Source organism: Thunnus albacares, chromosome 21, assembly GCF_914725855.1.
Source record: "Thunnus albacares chromosome 21, fThuAlb1.1, whole genome shotgun sequence".
NCBI lineage: Eukaryota > Metazoa > Chordata > Actinopteri > Scombriformes > Scombridae > Thunnus > Thunnus albacares.
Window position 1 is genome coordinate 26,070,931 of NC_058126.1, and position 16,437 is coordinate 26,087,367.

The following is a 16,437-nucleotide window of genomic DNA, read 5'->3' on the forward strand; positions in this document are numbered from 1 at the left end:
CTGTGAAGCATAAAGATCCCCTCCACACATAGAGACATATACAAATACTCTCAGAATCTGGGTGACAAAAAATTATAATTATATTATGCATGAAGAAAAAGGTTATGCATCAGTTTGTCCACTCTCTGCATTAGTCAGATGATCTTTACTCTATCTTCTGTGCCTAGCTACTTCCTGTTGTTCTGTTAATACGTAATATATATGTGTGTGTAATGTATGCATCTGTATGCAGTACATGATTTTTTTTATATTTATACCAAGATATACCTATTTTTTTAAATAAAATTATTTAACATGCCTTATTTTAATTTGTTTAGTTTTGCATTGTCTTTTCTGTCAGGATTACTTTTATATCGTAAGTTATTAGAAACAGCATGTATGAAAACAACTCTGAGCAGAAAAAGTATTTAAAACTACTAAAAATAATCTGCTTTGAATAAAAATGTGTCTGATACATTTCTCTCTACAAAAAAGTTGAATTTTCTTCTTAGAAATTGTATAATTATATCTACAGTACTCCTGCCTCACTGAAAAATCCAGAATCTATGAATATGCAAATGATTTTAAAATTCATCATTTTAAAGGACCAGTGTGCAGGATTTGTTGGCATCTAGCAGTGAAGTTGCAGATTGCAACCCATTGAATACCACTCTCCCTCACCCCTCCCTTCCAAGTGTGTGGGAGAAGCTACGGTGGCTACGAAACTCGCGAAAAACGCAAAAGGCCCTCTCTAGAGCCAGTGTTTGGTTTGTGCAATCTGGGCTACTGTAGAAACACAACAATTTTTATTTTCATGGGATTATACATGAATGAAAAAATACTTACCAATATTATACTCTATCTCTGCCAAGTCCACTCTGCTAGATGCCACTAAATACTACACACTGCACCTTTAAAAGTTAACTGCTGGACACAAGATGTCTTTTACTTCACAGAAAAATTGGATACTTCAAGTCTCTTTCAAGTTGCATAATGGACCACAATTGGCTTCCAAGCTAGTTTTGATGCCACAAATCATGCTCATCAATACAGTCAGATTTAAGTGGAGCACAGAGAAATGTTCCCTCTTCAGCAGATGATTGTGAAAACTTCCTTCTAGTGTCAAACTCTGCACATACATCATTCTGCATAGTGAAGCTCAACATCCAAGTGAAGTATCAAGAAGCAAAACACATTTCTGAGTGAAGGGGGACATTACTTTTTTGTTGTTAAATTTTTGGTGCCTCAGTTGGTGGTGTACTTACATTGCATTGTGCTAGTTTATACTGCATTATTTTATGTGTAAGGTTTTTCAAACAAACAAAAAATTGCTATACAGAGTTCAAGAAATATCTTCTGACACTGCCTTAGTACTGAACTAAACATTAGCAACTACACAAACTAGCCCTCTTGTTCTGAATTGCATTCTATTGTCTAAGTGTTTGTGTTATTGTGTCTACCCTGTGTATGAAAGATGAGAAAAAAAGATGAAAGCACACACACTCCCACACACACAACATTAAAAGCCTATCTTCATCTCCACTCTCTCAGAGGTCCCACTTCTTTTAGCCTCTGTCTTAAAGTTTCCAGAGACTAATAGGCTTAGAAGCCACTAGCAGTGGATTAAGGGCAGAGAGAAAGGCGAGCCACCTTGCTGTGTTCTGTTCTCGTTTTCCTCTTAAATGAAAAGAGGCACAGGCTTCATCTGTGGCTGGGTAGGGAGAGGACATGGACTCCTTGGCTGTTCATTTGAAGAGGGTGACATGCAGTGATCTAGTTCCTCTTCCCAGGTCTGTCTAATTACCGGCTTGATCACCGGCCTGACCTTTCACATTCAGGCTGGACAGAAGAAAGCGCTGCCACCTTGATAGAGCTGGATGATAAGAACAGGAGGAGCAGCGGCGGGCAGCGTGGATGTGGGGGAGGAGGGTAGGAAAATGCACTGATAGAGAGTGAAAAAAGGGCGGGAATACAAGGCCTTTTTGGTAATTGTGCCTTTTTATCCTTTGGGGAAGTAATGAAATGACCTATGTTGCTCTGATCTTTCTTTCTATTCCTTTCTTTTTCTCTTTCTCTTTGGTTTTCTGTCCTCTTTCTTTTTCTGCTTTTTTCTCCCTCGCTTTCCCCCTTTCACTCCTCTTTTTTGTCTTTCATCCTTTCATTTTCTCTTCTTTTCAATTCATTTTCTCTGTCTTTCTCTTCCTCTCTCTCACCCTGTCTTTGTTATTCATTTCTTTTTTCTCTTTGCCTCTATTTAGATTTCTTTCTCTTTGTCTTCTATTTCTTCAGTCCTAGTCCTAGTTGGATCTTAGTGCTGCCTTTGATACTCTTGACCATACAATAATACTGGACAGACTGGAATTGGACTTTCAAACATAGTCCTAAAGTGGTTCCTGTCCTCAGGAAAGGCACTACTTTGTATCAATTCCAATTGACTGTTTGCTTTTCCGTTCTGCTCCTTGCCCAACATGATATGTGGAGTTACCGAAGACTAAATCCTTGGCCATTTTTTTTTTTTTTATCTGTCATTTAAACTTTTCCATTTTGCTGTGCCACTCATCAAGTGGCTACAGTCACATAAATTCTCTCTCTCTAGCTCTGCAAGTTCACTGAACAAATCTTTAGTTGATCATGATTGGATGTGCCTAAACTATCTAAATAACTAGTTAAAAACACTCATCTTAATTCTATTAATTCTGTCTTATCAACCAAAATTTCAGTCAGAAATCATGGACTTAGAGCTTAAACCTTAACAGTCACATCAAATCAACTACACATTTTTTTGCATACTGTCCGGGTACTACTGATGATGGTACTTTATTGTGTAGACTATAAATTTGTCACAGCCAGTGGTACAGCTCCAACTGCTGACCGTGTTCAGTGGGTCAAACTACAATAATGGACTTCTAGTTGTTTTCAGAACACCAGCATGCACCTATCCCTTTCACCTCACACAGTATCCCTGCCTTATGACTGTCAGAGAATATCATTAGTATTGAACTCTCAAAGGATCTTGAATAGCTGTAGCAAATTTCATGGCAATCCACCCAATAGTTGTCAAGATATCATACTCTGAACCTTAATGTCAGCCCCATGTTGGTGCTAAATAAAAAAAATGGTAGGATTCATTCTCTGGGGACCATGAATCTCTGGTCCAGTCTGAAATATCTCAACAACTATTGGATAGATTGCCATGAAATGTGTACATAGTGCTGGAGCGACTGACAGACTGATATTGCCATTCTAATAACATCGCAAGAATTTGAGGAGTCATGTCCAAGCATGGCTTGTCTAGGCTTTAATTTCCAGCAGGTTAGGTTCTTCCTAATAGAGTCCTAGCAGACAAAGAAAACTGAAAATATCACACCAATTTTAATGTATTTACACTGACTTCCAGTATGTCATAGAATAGAGTTATTTTGCTACTTGTCTATAAATCTATCAGTTGATTAGGACCAATATACACCCCTGCAGTCTGCCAACTGTTTCCAGAGTCAAACTAAACATGAGAGAGAGGAGAAGGTTAGTCAGATGAGTAAAATAAATCTCCACTTGAACTTGGACATGTCAGAGTGAATGTAATTTTCCAGGCAACATTATTATTACATTATTTAAGAGAGAGATGCACACAGCTGATCACACAGACCTGACAAGTTGGTAAATATGTGAGGATGAAAAGCAAAAGTGAAGCAAGACTTGAGGCTAATCTGCCTCTTACTCTTTTCCTAAAGTAAGATGGAAGTAAATGGGCGAGTGATGACAAACTGTTGTGTTGTCATGCTGGTTCAAACCCAGCATGTCACCTCACAAATCTCTGACAGGTGACTACACACTGCAAAGGACTCAGTATGGTACACATTCATTACAGGCACATAATACATGGAGGAAAAACAAAAGAAAAAGCCATTATTTCACTTGATGCCTGTGACAAATAAAACTTGTTTTGGTGCAATGGCTTAGGAAACAAGTTTAATTTTTCTCACGTCAGACAGAAGTTGACTGGTTCAATGCTGGGCAACTATCCTGATTTCTTCCATTACCTGTCCTTTATAACGGAGACAGCAAGTGCAAAGTTAAGCATGACCTATAGAGTCATAATGCAACAATTATGGGAAATGTGCCAGGCTGAACAGAATTTTCTTTTAAATGAGTATACAAATTGAGAAGCTTTGATCTATGCTATGTGTAAGTCCAAATGTTGCTTAGTTTGAATGTAGTGGGGGAAATACATGTGGGTGAGGGAAAAGCAGATTTTGGCCACACAAGTTAGTTACAACTTTGAGTTAAGACAACTTAAAACCATCACCAGAACATGTGTAAGTCATTTCTTATTAAATGATAGCATGACAAAACAGTGAGGAAAAAATGGTAGGGACTTATGTTAAAAGAGCCAAAGGAAAATACCACCACACCAGACAACATGCCTTTAAATTTATGATGACACTTACATGAACCCTCAGTATTGTGCTGTTAATTGGAACACAGCAGGGAACAAGTGTGATTTTATGTTGCATTCACTTGAGATGGGAATTGTCACTGGCACCACTTGGTTGCTTGTATCAGAAACTAGTAACTGTTGGAGTCAATGGAGTTTACTTCAGCCAGAGACTTTTGCTGATAGTGTTATCTATGTGGGATACTGACCAGTGGCGGTCCTGGTCCTGTTTTGGTGTTTTGGTGCCCTAGATGAATTAGGGTACCAAGTGAAGAACCAGCCTTAGGGGAGGGGCACTTCTAATCTATAATTAATATATTTACTAAGCGCTGATGAGTGCCAGGTGATTTTTTTTCCCCTCATCATGCATTGGCACCCTAGGCAATTGCCCATGTTGCCTATACCATAGTGTGCCACTGATACCGACATCACCTCAACTAGAAAAACATCAAAGTACCACAGAATTGACTGATAAGTGATTGTTGAATTATAATAAGGTTCCTCTCCCATATTACTGGAATGATGCATGAAGAGAAACGTTGCTCTCTGCAACGATGTTCAGAGAGCTCAGCTCAGCTGGATGAAGCTGCCTTGATTTGATGATTTTTTTTTTGATTTACGCCTCTCAGTTTGATCAGTCTCATGCCTCACATCTGGTTTGAGGACTTTAATGTTTTACCACCGCATGAACATAAGAATGCATATTGAGCATTTAGAACTGTGTAACTAGTTTAGTGGATGTTGTCATTTTTGTTTGTGTGTACTTTACAAAATTTTACACACACATCAGCAACACCAGACCAAAACTGGTCACAGCATCCACTAGGAAGAGGTCAAAGGTCATGGACCAGGAGTCAATGGACAGAAGATCAAAGAGGACATTCATATTCACACTTTGGTCTCATGATGACAACTGAGCCATCTCACACGAAGACTGAAAAATGAGAGCGAATCTGATGAAGCAACATGCGAAATGCCTACCTCACTCTTTTTTTGTTTTTAATGTAATTTGTCAATAAAATGTCAATCCAAGTATGCTGTTATGTGCTGGAATATTGATTTTTTTGGTTTATTGAAAAATGTGTTTGAAATCTTGAGAAAAAGCTATGACATGGACCTCAAATTTAAATATATTTTTTCCAAATTTACTGCTAAATTACTTAATCTGCTAACATCGTCTTACATTACTCTCAGTTTTCAATGCCCATTATGAGTCACATATTTAAAAAACTGTAAATGGCATTGCACTCTGAGTGAAATACTTCCCACTTAGGTTGATTGAAATAGTGCCGTGTGTTTGTTGGGGAAAAACACCTTTTAATTGTCCACTGATCCACTGTGATGCCAGTAAAGTGAGAACAGGACTTGATTTACTTTACTTAGTTAAGAGGTCAGACTTTCACAAATAAGTGCTGTCTCTCTCTCACAGCGTTTTGAAATCCTTTTCAAAGTCCTTCTTGTAGGATTCCTTGAAGCGCAGTCTGAAACCTGTTTAGTTAGCCTGTTAGTGTTTGTAAAATCTCCATCCTGATGATGAGAACACATCGCCGGCGTGGGTCAAAACTCACTGAATCAAACACACATGTCCGTACACACGCCACCACACATAACACACGCACCACATTTGACATTTTCATTTAATTAGCAGTTACCATGCGACTAAGTGAAGCTCACAAGCACTCTGGCAGGAAGCAGTACCCTGATTATCTCTTTAAGCTGCATTGTGAGGGACACACAAACACACACACCCACACACACACACACACACACACGCACACACACACACACACACACACACACACACACACATCATTATCATTCAACATGGCGATCAGAAATAAAAATCGGCAGATGATCAAACAAATGCAGCATGGAGCAGTTCAAAAACATGTAGCCTGACGCTAAGAAGCTGCCATCAGTGATAGCCGTCATGGCACATGAAGGACGGTCCCTTGGAAGTGTGCAGATCCTCTCTGATACCAACATACCACAGGGAAAAGAAGAACGGCGTCTCTTTCAAGTGTGCTTTTGGCCCTGTACCACCCCCTCACCCCCCTGCTCCCCCAGATTCTCCCCTTCCACCTCTCCTTTCCACAAGAACAACAAGGACTACGGTTGTACCATTAGCTTGTGTTTTCCGGATCAAAGAATCCCTCCCTGCGTTTCCTCAACATCGTCATCCAGAAGTAAATCATGGCTTGACACTATTCATTATCGGTGACATCTGGAGTAAGTTACCATCTCTGTGCTGTTTGTCTGGGCTGCGGAAGAACACAGTGGCATTTGGTGATAAACAAGAAGAGAAGGATGAGTTTAATGGCTGTGGGTGACAGACGCCTCACCCTGACCTGCACCTATACCATAACAAAGGCTCCGCAGCAACATCAATACCAAGCCAGACACCACCGCACGCCACTCCATCACTGGTTATGGCTGCGAGATAAGCAATGGATTTAACGCTCACACTGTGGCAGAGCGGGACAAAAACACATAGCTCAATACACTCCAGGAGCAGACTTTAACTTTGACATGTAAACACCATTTTTTAAATGTACAGTACATGAGGGTCCAAATGACACCATTAAAAATTATTTTTTATATATTATTATATATTGTGTTACACTACTGTGTTACGTTTCACATTGGGAAATGTAATGAGATTACAGAGGCATGTTACATTTTAACATACAACTATGAACAAAACAAAACACCGGCACTCACTGATCCATCTTCTTATGTTTTTTTTATTGTGGACAGAAACGACAGAAATAGACACGTTTCAGCCTAAAGCCATCATCAGCATAAAAAACAAAAGAAATGACAATATATATAGACAAACAGGTGAGATTCAAAAGCCAATCAGTGATGAGAATACATAATTATATAAAAAGGATCCATCTGTGAAAGCACAACCCCAATGTAGCCTCTTCAAATGAAAGAGGTTTGACCTCAGCAATCAATGGAAACGATAACCAGTGTCACGAGCAAACATAAGAAGATGTACATAAGAAGTGCCGGTGTTTTGTTTGTTTCATTTTTACCACAACCGTGCACCCGATACTCTGCCAAGATTTGGAGCTGTGTGCACCGCTACTTTGTACCAGATCAACATACAGCTATAACCACATAACCTTGTAATCCAATACTGTTTGATACAATGTCTACAGAGAGTAGAACATAAAAAAATCCAACTATCATAATGTACTGTTTCAATATTACTGCAGTTGAAGGAATAGTTTAACAGTCGAGGAAATAAGTTTACTCACTTTCTTTCACATAGATATCAGTCTCATGTCTGAGTGAGTGGAGTTGGAGTCAGGACATGGTTAGCCTAGCTTAGCATAAAGACTGGAAACAATAGCAACTCTGTGTAGCATCTCTAGCTATACACTTGCCAGATACGCATCAAAAATGGGGGAGAAAACTGGGTTTTCCCAGTTTGGGTCAATATAGCACCAATACAACATTGGGTTAACTTTAAACAGTAGTAGTTTGTTATTTTGACCCAGTGTTACACACAACAAGCTTTTGCTAAGAACTGTCGCCAACATATTGTTTCTTGTACAAAACGATGTGCATATGACATTCAAAAGTTAAACAGGTTATTGAGAATCGATAACAAACTGTGACATGTAAGTTTAAAAAGAGTTGAGTAGATTATAACACACTTTAGTTTGAGTAAATAACTCAACATGACATAACATGAAAAAAACAAAACTAGGTCAAAACAACCCCTATGTCTTGAGTGACTTTCTAGGTAACATTAACCCAGTAATGTGTTGGTGCTATATTGACCCAAACTGGGTAAAATTGTAACCCAGTGATTTAGGGTTAATGAACACAGATGTCAGTCAGGCATGATGGCACCAAACCTGGAAACCTCACTGTGACAATAAGACTTCATGGTTCACAGCTGTTGTTCAACAAGAAACAGTTTCAGCACATAACTTCCCCTAGAAAAAATTACATGTGTTTATTTACAGATTAAACAAAATAGATGCAGTGCGTTAATCAGTGATAATTAGAGGTGTTTTTTTTTTTGTTTGTTTTTTTCACTTCGGACAGAGTCAGGTTAGCTGTATACCCCTGCTTCCAGTCTTAATGCTAAGCTAGGCTAACCATGTCCTGCCTCCTGTTTTGTACTTTCAGATTAATATCCATCTTTGCATCTCAGTCTTAAAAAAAGCAAAAATTACTGTATATCCCAAAATTCTGAACTATTCCTATAAAGATGGGATGTTCAACAATGAAAAGTCCCCTTCTCAGTACGCCAACACAAAAACAGGTTAACAGTAGTGAATGTGAGTAGGAGTGAGTGAGAGAGATGTAGAGAAACCACTTCTACACATACAGAATGTATACTTTCATAAAATTAATTTTTGCCTAAAAGACATTCTACACTCTATTTGCACTGGCCTTCACTTGCAGCCCCTGGTGAGATTTGAAGCTGAAGGTCTCATACAACTGAACAAAGTGAATCTAAGCAGTCTATGTGTCTCCATCTGATTTTAACTACACAATGAGAGAGACTACATTCCAGTACAGGGAATTTCTGCAAACAGTGTTGCAAAGAAATACATAGCATGATAAATCCTGAGGCATTATTGAGCTACAATGATTTCTTTGCTTAAAGGACATTTTCAGCTGGGAAATAAGATAGGAATGAATCCACAACTGTTATTAAAGTGAAATAAAGTTAATCCAGCAACGCTGCAGAGAATTATCTTTGCCTGAGAATCCGATCCAACATTTCCCTCTAATATGGTAGTTATATCAAATATCAGATGAAGCACTCTCAATTGAAATCTTCCTTATGTGGACGATAATGACTTTCCTGCTTGAATCCAATTTAAGAGCCTCTAATGGCCCCATAATGTTTCCCCGCACAGCAAATTAACAGCCATGCATGAGGCTGAGGCACAGAAAAGAGACATTTTTACTCACTTTTAAACTCAGTGATTTGCTTTTTCTCCCCAGAAGAAATAACACATGGGGGAGGCGAACGTGTCTGTGAAAAAAAGAGCGAGACACTGAAGAAATGAGGTGCAATTATTATTAATATTACTCCACACGCTTCTGGGTTTATTGCATACATACACTATTTAAATATTGGCTTTCACAAACAATATTGGATGGTTATAGTGCATTAATGAAATACAGGCAGAAAGCCTTGATCAGAAAGCCAGACATAGGCCGTCTTTGTGATTTTTTTCCACAGTATGTAATAAGACAGTCATAAGTGACTTCTTTGGAGCGCTTTCATCTGTATGGCAGATGAAATGACTGATCCTATCTTCTCATATTGATGTCTATCACACCCAATAACAGTGGGGAACGGTGAGTCCAGCAGCAGTGTGTTATCAGGCTTCATGTCCCATCCTCCGCTTTTATTTCTACAAGATGTCACACTATACAGCTCAGGAAGCTGACTCACAGAGCTAGGAACACCAGAGGAGGTCAAAGGTTTTATTCCAGCAGCATTACCCCTCCAAAGTCTTTGCTTTCAACCTTCATTCAGGACAGAGTATTCTTCTACAGACTTTTACAACACTACATTTACTTATTACAACACACACTGATTTGCAGCTATTCCTCCTGCTTGAGCACACTAGTCCCTAGGAGCTACATTTGTATTGGACAAATCTGTGGCACGTGATTTACATCCAGTTCCACCATTCAGTGCCAATGCAGGAATTAGTGAGTTCTTTATGTAGTCAGGTGAAATACGAGTACAGTGACATTCTGGCGATAGGCTTGGCTGCAGTCTCTTTTGAAATTTACCAGGATGGAAGTGATAGTGCTGGTCACCAAAACAACAAAAATTTGTTTGTCACAGCTACTAATTTTATGCCTCTGATTGCATTTGCACAGTTTTAAAGGGTTAAAGGACATGTTCACATTTTTTCAAGTCTGTCTTAAAACAACAAAAAAAATCCACAGTTCTCCTTCTGTGTAAAAATGTATTTACAAGTTTATCTTGTAAATGTAATTACAAGTTTAGCTGACCTTATATTTCAGTGTTTCCTACGCATGCTTGTCGGAAGCTCTGTCATAAATTGACATTTTTATCCAGTTTTTAAGCCACATCTTACGCCTGGGACACAGTGGATGCGTGAGCAGCGCGTGTGTCACAGAACCTCTTGCTTTTCATTTCCGCGTCCATGTTAACAGGTTAGAGCAGCCACACAGCCCCCGTGAGAAGCATGTCTCACACGAGGCCGCTGCATTGCGTCATCTAGAAATTCAAGGTCTTGCCTATTTTCTCCGCACGACACGCCCGGTTCTCAGCAGAAATAGACAGGGAAAACGAGAAAGATAGGGCTGTCAGTGGCAGAGGCGCCGCAGCAGGCACGCTGCCTGTGTGGATGCTGCAAGCATGTGAGACGCAGCAGTTCAGTGACACACATGCACACGCGCTGCTCACGCATCCAGTGTGTTCCAGGCGTTACGCTACACTTTCAGGTTGTTTGTGTCTATATGTTTTAACAAGGTGAAAGATTTTAGTCATCACACGCTTGGATTTTAAGTTTTATGTTTCCCAGTCTGGACAGCCTGCCAAGGCTGGTGCAACCCGCTTGTTTTTAGCATTGGGAGCTAACTAATGCAATGAGGACTGCGGATACCAGGTCAAGACGAGCTACAATCTGCAAATTGAAGCCTATTCTCTGCAACTGGTCCACTTCTTGGACCCGTGTCAGTAGGTTTTACTGCTTGCTGCTTGATGTCTTTTCTGTGGATCACATCTGTCATCTCTGCTAAAACCATATCAACACTGTGGGCTCTAGGTTGGAACCCCTGCATGTAAGTGCCTGTGACCTCCCTGTCAGTGGCTGCTACAGCTTCACAACTGGTCACTAAACTTTTATGCACTTTTAGCCCTGTACTGGCCTCCTTTTTATTATGTTCCACAGCAACCACATCTACAGTCCATAGCGTTATTCACCTCCCCATCTGGCTGTGTCAGCTGCACCCGCCTGGCTGTTAAGATAGCAGAGCTGGAATCAAGAGTATCCGTGCTCTAACAGATCCAGGAAGCCAAAAGGCTCATGTACACCATCATTTTCGGTTGAGTAAAAATCGACACAACCTGTGCCCGATTGCCTGATGCTGAGGCCGCTAAAGCTGCCTCTCTTCCAGAGCCTGTCGCTGCTCAATGTCCTGCTGCTGATGCCCCTCCTCCGGTCACTGTCCCTGATGATTCCTGGATATGGCTCAGGGCTAATCCTGAAGCCCTGGTTAGCTCCACTCCGTCCCTTCACACGCTCTGGTCCCTGGTCAGTGCTTGTAGCAGGAGAGGGAGGTGCTCTTCTCATGCACCTCCTCACTATAATGTCCAGTTGGAGAACAAATATGACATCCTCGACCTGTATGACTTCCCTCCTTTGGCTGCTGAATCCCAGCCTCCTCCTCCAGCTCCCCTTCTGTTCCTTAGGTACCACAGCTCTCCATCGCCTCAGACCCCTCCAACAGGCATACCTGAGCACTCCTCTTACACCAGGGCTTGCCGCTCCATACTGCTCTTTACACCAGCATGGAAGTATCCTCCACCGACCACTCCCTCTCCATACACTCTCATTACAGGTAATTCAACTGTGAATGAGTCGGTGATCCCAATGTGCACAGTGGAATCTGAGTGTACAGGGTTCAGCTCTTTGAGCCCACACTCAATATATCCTTGCCCCCTCTTTTTTCTAACTACACTGATAGTTGGGGATTCCGTAATCTGGAACATCCATTTCCTTAACGCAGCAGCAACTGTTTCCGTGGAGCTACAGTCCCCGAATCCTGGTAAAGCTCCCATGCCTGCCTCCCACACTGCCAACATCTATTCAGAGAATAATAGTTCATGTGGAAATAAATGATACAGCCCTGCAATAGTCTGAGCTGACCAAAGCTGATTTTAACCAATTTTTAAACATTTTAAAGCTGTGGAAACTCTGCTTTTATCAGTGGTCCAATTCCTACTCTTAGCCATGGATCAGAACCATTTATCAGAGTCCTTAGCCTCCACACTTGGCTCGAGTCCGCTTGCAGGGCTCACAACATAGGCTTCATTGACAATTTTAATTTGTTTTGGGAACACTTTTCCTTTTTTAAGACTGACCGTATCTATCCTAACAAGCTGGGTAGCCGCAAGCATGCAGCTAATTTGCAGTACACTGTCCACGTGACTGACTGTTTATTCTCCACACACACACCCTAGTACCTCCCTCTTCTCCTATGTGCCACCTCTGAGTACTGTTTCCCGTGAGGAGTCCCCCTACTGGCCCCACCTGTCATTAACTCCCTGTTGGTCTCCCCAAACAGACTATTGTGACAGACGGGTTTTCCTGTCCACGTGGCAGTTTCAAAGCTGTAAACAAAAACAACCTATCTTACATTAAACATAGTGTCCATGCTTCCTCTTCACCTGCCACCATGTGTAATCTGGCTCTTCTAAATGTGAGGTCTCTCTCAAATAATCTTTCATTCTAAATTATTTTATGTCATCCACCCACCTAGATTTCCTATTTTTGACAGAAACCTAGCTGAAACCTGGTGAAAATAGCTAGCTCTCAGAAGTATGCCCCCCTGACTATGACTTTTACAGCTCCCCTCAGCCCAGTGGCTGTTGGGGAGGCTTAGCTGTCATTTTCAGAAAGTACCATAAATGTACTTCCATTGGTACCAATGATTATTCTAGCTTTGAAGTCTTAGGGCCCTATCTTACACCTGGGGCAAAGCAGCGCCAAATGCAACGCAAGTGTCTTTGTTAGTTTAAGACTGACGCAGTTGTCATTTTCCTGTCCAGCGCCCATGTTGTTTAAATAGCAAATGCACTTGCGCCCATCAGAGCGCCCATGGGCGTGTTGGTCTTAAAATGAGGTGTGGTCAGGCGCATTGTTGGTGCATTGCTATCTTGAGGCAGCAGAGAGTGATTGCGCTATTGACCAACAAAAACCTGGTCTGAAGTCAATGGTGCAGTGTTTCACTGTTATTTTAAGGGCGCATTATCAAGATAGTAATATGCGCCTACATAGGCAGGTGCCTAGCAGCGCACAAACATGCAAAAGATGACAAGTAAAAGGATTACAATGTGAAAGAATATTATCGTGTACATCAACATATTTAAAAAAATACATGTCATAATGGTTATGCCTAATATTTATCAGAATGAACTAATCGCAGTAATGACATAAAATTGTCTAATTATTTGACCAAATCGTGGCAATACACGTAGGTATTTAAACAGATGGACAACAACAGATCAGACACAGATCGACTTTCCTGCTGCATCAATACATGATGACATGAGGAACACATGAGGAAATAAATGAGGTGAAAACAATGATTAAACTAAAGAAGGAAATAAATCTGCACAGCTTCTAGCTGCTGCCAGCAGCAGGATCAGCACCTTGGAGAGTTGATCAAATTCTGATAATTGTATTAATGATTCTTTACATGATTAAAATTAATGATTTAGTTTTTGAACAATATTTAACAAATATTCTTTAACATTTTTGAGAGTTCAGTGATCAGGTGTCCATACTTTCAGCGATTAAAACCCTGCTGATTTGACCTGTTACTCCATGACTGAACAAAACGATTTTAAAGAAACCAAAGCTGTAATTAAAAAAATAAACCTTTTCAAAAACCAAACGAAAATACATTTGCAACAAATTAATGAACAAGATCTTAAACTGGTGGTATGGGGATGTCAACAGGAGGGCCCAGGAGCAGCAGGGGCCAGTGTGCTCGTTATAGATTGTGCGCTTTCACTTTGCGCACGAGCAGATCCGTTTCCTCTGCAGAGAAGTGCTCCTTCTTTCTACTTGGCAAATGTGCCATCATAATAGCAATCCGCCAAGGTGCAAGTGCACCCGAGTTTTAAAGGGAATGGGAGATGACACTCTGATTGGTTTGTTGCATGTTACGCCCGAAACACACCCATGATTAATTAGGAGACTAAGGACAACCCCTTTGAACCATGCACCTGGCGCATTGACCATTTTTCCGCCGTTAAATTAGCAAAAGTGGATTTGGACACACCCTACATGCACTTGCGCCATGCGCTTCAGACTGTGCACTTTAGATTGTTAAAATAGGGCCCTTAATGTTTAAAACCAGTAGCCCATGTCAAGTCCTCTATGTATTTCTGTATCACCCCCCAGGCTGGATGCCACTTTCCTCACTGAGTTTTCTGAATTTTTTCAGTTGTTGTGATTCATGACAAAGTTTGATCTCTGGTGATTTTAATTTTTATGTTGACCTTTCATCAAATGTCAGAGCCACTGAATTTCTTGGTATTTTGTCTATTATGTAAGCTGCCTTGTTAATTATCAGCAATTCGTTAAATCAGTGAGGGCAAAATACTTTGCTGACATTACTTCCAGAAATTTCCAGTCTCCCAAAGTACTATTTGACACAATTAATACATTCCTAAACAGTGCTGGTAGTGCCTGCCCAGTGCCAACCACAGTCACTTGTGATGAATTTCTATTTTTTCAAGTAAAATTGATAACATTCGATCTACTATTTCACCTCCTGTCTACCATCCCTCCGTACTCCCTCCTTGCTGTGCTCTAAGTAAGGGACACAGGCTCATGCTAAGTAAGTATGTGTCCCTTGCTTATATTAAAAACACACTAAACCGACTACTTGTCCCCTGGGCATTGTTCCCACATGCTTGTTGAAGGACGTGTTCCACACTGTAGGTCCTACAATTTCACTCATCCTAAACAGTAGTCTAGCTAATGGTTCTGTTCCCTCTTGCTTTAAACATGTGGTAGTGTATCCCACAATTAAAAAGCCTAACCTTAATGCAACTGTTCTAAATAATATCCAGCCTATTTCAAAGTTGCAATTTTTATCTGAAGTCATGGAAAATCCTGTCTATTCTCAGCTTTTTTCCTTTTTAGAAAATAACAATATTAAGGAGCAATTTCAGTCAGGCTTCAAGGCACATCACAGCATAGAGTCAGCACTACTTCAGTCTTCAGAGTCTCCAACAATCTACTGCTGTCTCTTGATTCTGGTAAATGTGCCATACTTATTCTACTAGACCTTAGCTCCGCCTTCAGTACAGTTGACCATACTATTCTCCTGAACCGTCTCAAGCACCAGGTCGGTATCCAGGGTAGCGCCCTCCAGTGGTTCACCTTCTACCTAACAGATAGATCTTTTTCTGTCAAAACTGGAAACCTCTCCTCCTCGTCTTCTCCCATCACTCATGGAGTACCTCAAGGCCCAATTTTAAGGCCCATATTATTTGCCTTCTACTTACTCCCTTTAGGCTCTATCTTCAAATAATACAATATCTCCAACCATTGCTACGCAGATGACACTCAGCTATACTTCCCATTAGAATCTGGTGATAGTAATAACAACACAGTTAGGTCCCTCCTTGACTGCCTCCATCATGTGACATATTGGATGGCAAAAACTGTTTTCAATTAAATTATAGTAAGAATGAAATGGTCTTATTTGGTCCCTCTAACTCCATCAGGGGTATATCTAATCACTTAGCGCCCCTGGTGCCTAACCTTCATGTCCATGCCAGAAATCTTGGTGTCATCTTCAATCAAGCTTTAAAATTTGTCAAACAAAATAAAAAATGTTGTGAAAGGTTGCTTTTTCCAGCTGAGCTCCTCTGCCCCCTTCTGAGCCCCAGATCTCTCAGATCCTCAGACCAGCTCCTCCTGGCAGTCCCTCAATCAAGGCCAAGGGGTAAGCATAATTGTGCATTCACAGTAGCTGCCCCAAAGCTTTGGAACAGTTTACCGTTTTCAATTAAGTGTTCCCCTTCTGTAGACACTTTTAAGGCTAAACTTAAGACCAACATATTTTCTTAAGCCTTTGAGTGTCCTTAAGGTTTTATGTTTCACTTTTTACTCTTTTATTTTCCAATGGTTCCTTTACTTATTTATTTGTTTTTGTTTATGCTTATGGGGATAGCATTGTTATGTTATCTTCACTGCTTTTTTGCTGTCACCATGTTATGTTATTTTATTGTACAGCAACTACAACTCTAGTTCTTTTTAAAT